Genomic DNA, 7,805 nt, shown 5'->3' on the forward strand with positions numbered 1-7,805 from the left:
CCATGTTCAGCTACATATTAAGAAGCATTAATGAGAATGAGAATAGCTTGCAGTTCAGTTTACTTAGCTCTTTAAATAAACATGGGCTATTGGAAATGTTATACAACAACGCAAGCACCGTAAGTGTAGCTCCAACTCCTGTCATTCCTGCAGATGAGTTACAAATCTACAAGAACTTGTCTGCTCCATGCTTGCAGCCACCGCTAAACTTAAATTAGTAACTATGTAGGCCTCTTCCAAGGCATATCAGAGACCAGCTGTGCAAGGACCTGTCACCTTCTTGTCAGTGAAAGTTTTCTGTCCAAAGAACTTTCGTCATCTCTCATTCCTCAAGTAGCTGGATGTCACTTGAAGAGACAGCTGAAGTCACTTGCAATGAATGGTCTCAAATCAGAGCTCACTGCCCTTGTCACAGAAAGTCTCACCCCGCAGCTAAAACTGTCACTGATCATGTTTAGATATGTACGCTGAGGTATCAGATTAGAAAAGAGTATGCACGAGATGGGAGTTTAAAAGAGGCCAAGTTGCAAGGAAAATCTTAATAGGGAGAATCGAGGGCTTGAACGGTTAGCCCTTTTCCAAACCCAATTTATATTTCCCATCAAATCCAATAAAAGATATCTAGCTTCTAAAAACGGCATGTTTCCAACCAACATATTCAAGAAGGAGCTAAAACTTTAAGTACTTTGGCCAGAGAGCATGTAGTTTGCTAGGATAATATGGCATCTCTGCAGCAAGTTACTTCATTAAGAGGAAAATACCCAAAAGGCATATCCTGACCTCAAGATTAATGCTCAAAATGGAGGATGCATATTCCATTGGGTTTTGGGGGGATTTTTTAATGGGAAAAAAGTATTAAATTGATATACTCTTAAGAAACTTTTGAGAATATGATAAAATTTCCTCTTTGTTTCTCAACATCTTGCTCCCATTAGCAGTAGGAGCGTTGCCTATTGGTTATGGCAAGAGATGTAGCAGTCACCCCACAGTTGCTTTACCAACTCAGCTACTGACTTTCTAGGTGACTCCTTTTGCTTCCCACTAAGTTCTACGAAATCCAGCTTAACTGTTGGCAAACCAAGCAGTGTGTGGGCTTGCCAGAGAGCACTGAGGACACGTGTGACCTCCCCACTAAAAATAGCAATGTTTGGTTTGCAGCCTCTGAAAGAAAGACAAAGAGCATGGAAACAGCCAGAGGATGCTCACTGTGCTGTGCACCACTTATTTTACGCTTCTATTCTAAGACAGCACTGCACCGATAGGTCATAGATACTGGGGATGCTCTGCACGTTTGCCTTCTGCGGCCTCTGGTACCCCTCAGGCCCAGCCCCACAGCAGTGCATGACTCTATCTTAAAAGTTTAATTAGCCAATACCTTAATTTTACAGATAAAAAAGAATGTAATCTTCACTCAGAACCATCATAAGCTTCTTTCCTTTTACTCTTGTTCTATTGGCTTGAAAGTGAAATTTGTTCCAACTACTATTTGTAAAGATTACTTGCTTTGCTTCTGCTTGAAAACACAGCCAGAGAAATTTAACTTCTATTTTTCTATGCCAAAACTGTTTTCAGAAATGAAGCTCAGCAGAGCGAAGTACAATAATTCAGGGCAACTTAAGCCCAGGAATTTGTTCTTCTGCTTCCAGCTTCCTCAGCCTCCCTTACAATAATCAGTAGGGAGGGTTATCTTCCTGAGCCAGCCAGATCGGCGCTGGTAAGAGTATATATATGTATAAAAAGTGAGCAATCAAAGAGAACTGTAAAGAACACAACAGGCTGGAGTTAGCTACAACCCTTGTGATCCTTCCCAGTGACTGAGGATGCCCAGGCCCTACGCCAGCAAGCACCAAACCAGCAATGGCGATCAGCTGTATGCTGCCATCTCCACATTGGGTTCATGGTGTTGGTTACAGAACTGTTGCTGTATCACGCAACTAAATTAAAACCCCACGCAACACCAAGTGGCTACAAATAACTAAATTTGATATTGCTCAAGTGGAGTGTCCAAGCACATGGTCACAGAGCACTGAACTCTGCCAGGTAGAATCACCGTCTCCAAACAGCAGCTCCTGGATGCACAGCCCGTTTGAAGATGAGGGCACTGCTTTCAAAACCTAAACATAGGCTAAAGATCCTAACTGCAGGCTCCTATTTTTGAAAGTCCTTGGTCTTTAATTTTCATAGCATGGTGAAAAAGAAAACCTTCCTTTTTCTTCCCCGCTAGAAAGTATTCTGGGTTCAGAAGTTTATTGGAAACATAGCTGACATCCAAATCAACACAGACTGCAAAAACAACAGGGCTGACAAGACAGAATACTTTCAAAACATCACCCTGATCATTAGAACAGCAGAGCTAAACACTAATATTGTAAGCTTTTGCAGACAAGGACTCTGCTCTAGCTCTTTAAGCAACAGAAACCTGGGAAAAGAGACTTTGAAGATAAATAGATGGATTTGCTTTCTAGCAAACAAATACAGGATCAACAAAATTGAACATGATGACTATTCCATAGGCAACAGTGATGCTGCCATGCAGATTTTCAGAAATGTCACTACAGCAAATAAGCCTCTGCTTTGCTCTTGGGAGGAACAGAAAGTGAGAAATTAGAGAAGATTGTGAAGGACACTTGGGGGAAAAAAAAAATGAGAAATAAACTCTGCTCATCATTACACTCAATTCCATTTAGTGAGTCTCAGGGCTGGGGTGTAGGGTTGTAGCTTTAACAAAATAATGTATTTTTTTTTTAAATCTTCAGCTAGAGAAACCATTATTTTAGTTCTATGAAAAAGGGAAATAAAACCTCACAAATAGTAACTTATTCAACTCTAACAGAGGACGTCCTAGTTACAAAAGATGTGTAGGGGTAAAACCAGCCTTGTTGCCCTAAATTCAAACCCTTTGCTGGACGATGAAAGCTCAATTCTCTGCTCCACATTGAAACAAATGGCAGCTTTTTATCATTATGAAGCTGGAGATAGGTTTTTGGACAGTGAAGAGTCTTTGTGTTGAAGTTCCGCGTGTAAAACAACTCCCCACAAATATGAACTCCATATATTTCAGTGACATGAGTGCCTATAGTCCTTTCACAAACAGACCTGCCAATGATCTCAATAGGAGCTACATGCGTAGAAAATCAATACTGTTGATACTGAATTAATGGCGTGCTGATATACTAAGATTGATACACAAACATCAGAAGTAATAATTCAGCAGTTCAAACTTCAGAGCCGAAGACTTACATTATAGGTGCTGGGTGCTTCACTATTTACATTGTTTTGTTATTGCCTTCTTTTGCGGAGCAGTGACTTTGACCTGGCAAACACCTTTTCCTTGCCAAACTATGCATATTTACAACAGAGTATTTGAAAAACATCGTTCCACTAATGTCTACACAAGACAGTTTGGCAGTAAAGCATATCTTTATTATCGCGTCACACTCTGTGCAGTTATAGTTAAGTGTCTGAGTTTGTCAGCATTTCCATTATAACCCTGGCCATAAAAATGTGTTTTCAGTGAGACTTACAAGTCAAAGGCCCTGATTCTCCTCTCACTTAAAGTGATATAAATCAGGAGTTAGTGCAAACCTGGCATGCAATAGAAGGGGGGGAGACTCAAGGCCCTACAGAAAAGGATGCTTTGCATACATGATGCTCAATTTGCAGACATCCACATATAGAAGGATGAGGCCATTTCAGCTCCATTCAGATCACACATCTGTTGCATAAGCATCTGTATGAGTTCAACGCATAAAGGATCTTTAAAGGAGATGAATATGTCGTGCTAACTCTAGGCTTACCTGTCTGTAAAACAGTATAATATTGCTAGGAGTGAGACTGTACCATTAAACTGAACGGGTCAAGTTTGAAAACTGTGGTTTCAATGAAAGGCAAATCTGATACAGTAAAAAGAAGTATGGGACTGCAGAGGAATTTCTAGATCTTTGTCTCATTGCTGCCGAAGATTTGATGAGTCACTTCATGAGAGCTCACTAACCATTTAGATTATCACACATTCACCAATTTTTAACCAAGGATTCCAACGCTTGCTTACTTTTCACACTGGAGTGTTGCGAAGATGCCATAACATTTCCATGTGTCAAGCATTAGAGAAGCACTTAGCAGTTAGAGTGTCTGATTTAATGCTCCCTATCCTGGAAGCCAGAATAGAGTTACAATTTTAATTCTAAACTTACCTCACATTGCTTATCTTGATAGAGGAAGGGTCTCTGCTAGCTACATATCACACAACATATGCTCCAAAACCATGACTTTCATGCCAGAAAAGCAAAGCTTTATGCAACCATGACGTGCAGACTGGTGAACAAAAGCAATCGCACGTACCAGTGTTTTGTTCACATCCTATTAAAATTGATTCCTTTTTCCCCCACATATTTTCCCATTTTTTCTTCCTTGGCCACTCTGTCCATCTCCATCCTTCAGACTCACCGAGGTCATTCTGCTGCTTATGACATCACACATTACAGTCGCTGAGGGAACCGCGGCGTTGTCACAAACAGCGTTGTAGGAGGAGGGGGAATCCAGTTCAAAAAGAATATTTACACACAAATATCTTGGCAATCAAGAAGACTGGGAAAGGAAATGCAGAAAAAAGTCTATGACATTTTAATGAGGTTTTGGTAACATGCTGTAGTTTTCCAGTTCTCTCAAGTGTGATCTTCCTTCTTAAAATCTGATTTTCCTTACTTTTATGGACTTAAAAGAACTACATCCATTTTGCTCAGCACAGCAATCTGAAAGTTCACATGTCTGATTTTATTATTTAATGTGTAGGAAGAATTGCATTTCAACGCTTGCCGAAGAAACTGCCTTTTATAAAGACAGTCTACAGAGATATGTTTGGAATTTTAAATCCTAGTGTTTTGCCTTTTCTTTAATCTTTTATTAATGGTTTGTGTTCCCATTACTCCAAACCGAGCATTAGGCTGCTTGGGAAAAGCGCCAATCAAATGAGTACAGCGACTGGAACTTATTTGAAAATAAAGGTGGTTTCACTGATCAAAATCAGAATTTCTGAGATTTAGGCCTGTGATGGACATCCAGTATTGAGGGGAAAGAATAAGAAAAAGGAGAATCATTCTGACAGCAGCAAGACGGGAGGCAGTGAGAGAGACTGGAGCCAGCTCCCATCTTGCTCTACGTCTGATCCATCCCAAGAGCTTATGACAGAACCAAATTCAAACGCTGTTTACTTTGTTGTGACAGAGAAGGGCATAAATTAATTCTGCTGTCTGACCTGAGCACAGCTCCTCCTGGGGTCCCTCCCTGCAGCTCACTCCTGCAAAGGATTTGTGTAATTTGTTTAACCTGAGAGGGATAACGGCTATGATTTGCTTATTTGAAATGAGACCGTGTGAAAGTGAGACCAAAATTTGCTCTGTTGATACTGACAACTAAAGCTCCATTTTCTGTCCTTTCTCAGTAAACTTAGGCAATTGCTTACCACTGGGTTATAACATTATCCCCCAAAATAGTGCTCACTGTGTCCCTGATGATTTAAGTAGAATTAATAAAATATTAAAATCCAGCCTTTATCTTTTCTTCACCCAAGGACTCACGTGGCTTGGTTGCCCAACTGAAAATGATACACGTCAATTAAACAAAATTCAAACTATACAAATAATGTTTAAAATGTGGCACTGACACGATGTCTCCAATTTCCCTAGCTAATATTTGACTTAGAGTGAGTAAAACCAGAAAACATCCAAAGTAGCACTGTAGCACTGTTGCACTGTTTTAATGCTCAGTTGAAACTTACTCTATTACACGCAACCAACAAGTGATTGATTAAACTCTATGAGATAGATACTGACAAAGGCTTATAACTGTGAGGAATGACGTGCATACACCATTAGAAAATCAAAATGATTAACTGAAGAGGAGGCATGTTTCAATTAAAAAAAATGGCGTTTGGTTATCTCAGCAAAATTCTACAGGAGCCTCTTGCAGCTTGAAAACTGACTCCTTCCAAACAACCAAAATACATTCCTAGTAAAATGTTATTAAAAGCAGATACACTCAAAACCAATTTTTCTCATTCGGTAGTAGGATCAGTTCTCTGTTTGGCATAGTTTTTTATACCCACCCAGCAAATCAACTCATTTTTCAGTGGTTAAAAATGATGTGCAAAGTGCTGCAATCACACAGCATATCTGAAACATAATAGAGGAGCCACAGAGAGCTCAGCTATAATGCACGCTTTCACCGTGAGGTTTTCTGCTCAATTCTTCATCTCTCCTTGCCGGACACTTGTTGTTGGTTTGTTTTCACAAAGGTCTGCAGCATTCAGCCCCAAGGTCCAGACTCAGTCTAAACGGGGAACATGACTTTGTACACATAGTGAAATTGCCCAACTGAGACACTAACAACTCGAGTGGAAGGCTTTTACTACTACTTCTCCCCACATTTATTATTTTTATTATATTTTTATTATTATTCTCACAGAACTGACATTAACAGAAACATCTATTTAAATTAGGGGTGCTTATATTTTATTTTTCCTTCCAATTTTGGATAAATAATCTGAAACCCAGGTTGTTATATGGGGAAAAAAACAAAGTCCTTCTGATTGCACCCACAGTGTAGTTTTGCAAAGACTTTTTCATTTGAAGCTCGCTGGTTGAGCAGCTTATTTTAAAATATCCATTTGGAATTTTCAAACCCAGATGTTGAGACAGGTTGGGATAACAGCCACTTCTTCTGACTGAGTGATCACACTGCACACACACACACACCATACACACAGACATATTCCACTGTAACTCTCCAGGGACTGTAAATTAGAAATATCACTAATAGTCAGATTTTTTTCTTCCTTGCATATGTGAACTTCCTAAAACTAATGTTTGCAAGAATATTCCAACAAGGCAAAAACAAAGGCAGTAAGCACACAGACCTGGGCTACTTCATTTAAAAGCCTATCTAGTATTTCCAGTAGGGTTATGCAGCATTTCAGCATCAGCCTCTGCCCAGAGCTGTACCCAGCAGCCCAGGTGTGCAGCTCCAGGCCGGACTGCCTGCAAAACCACTTCCCTGCACACCCCTGTAACCACTCAGCAGCACAGCGTGACATTTCACAGCTTTTCTAATCCTGATGGCGAATAACATGAGGCCTTTCAAGCCATTTAGGCAAACTGATCTTTCAGTTGCTTCAAAAATAATGCCTCCTATTTAATTCCATGGAAAGTACAAGAGCTACAAAGAACACAACAATGCTATTTCCTAGGGCAAATTCTCAGATGCTGTTTTTCAACACAGTCACCACCATTAGCTCTACATTTCTGCCAGTGCTGTACAAGAGCCTGCATGCCATGCTCATAACAATCTGAACCATTGGAGGTGACCCAGTGTTTCACAGCTACTCTAGCAAGGGCGTTTCTAAGAAAAAAAGCTGCCCCTGCAGTCCCTCTTTCACTGGCTGTTTGGTCTCCATAAACATTCAGCAAGTGTTGATGAACGCCAATGCGTGCAGTTTTTTTCTGCACAGAGAAATTCAATGACACACCTTTGCTTCATACACGCTTCCATGTCAGACGCCATTTTGTCTACCTGCCCCTCTGCTGCCATCTGTCACACAGCAACAAAATGGAATGGAATATTGGTGGGAAGGTTCAGCCTCATCTGCCATAGCCCCAGCATCGTCCTCTGATGTTGTGGGCCAATTGAATAAAACACGAGGCATTATTTTTGGAGCAGCCCTCGTATTATTTGAGACGGTCACTGATGAGAGGTGCGTGCAGCTGAAATATAATCCTGCGCTCCTTGATATTTTAATTAACTCTAAGAGC

This window comes from Gallus gallus, chromosome 11 (genome assembly GCF_016699485.2).
Source record: "Gallus gallus isolate bGalGal1 chromosome 11, bGalGal1.mat.broiler.GRCg7b, whole genome shotgun sequence".
NCBI lineage: Eukaryota > Metazoa > Chordata > Aves > Galliformes > Phasianidae > Gallus > Gallus gallus.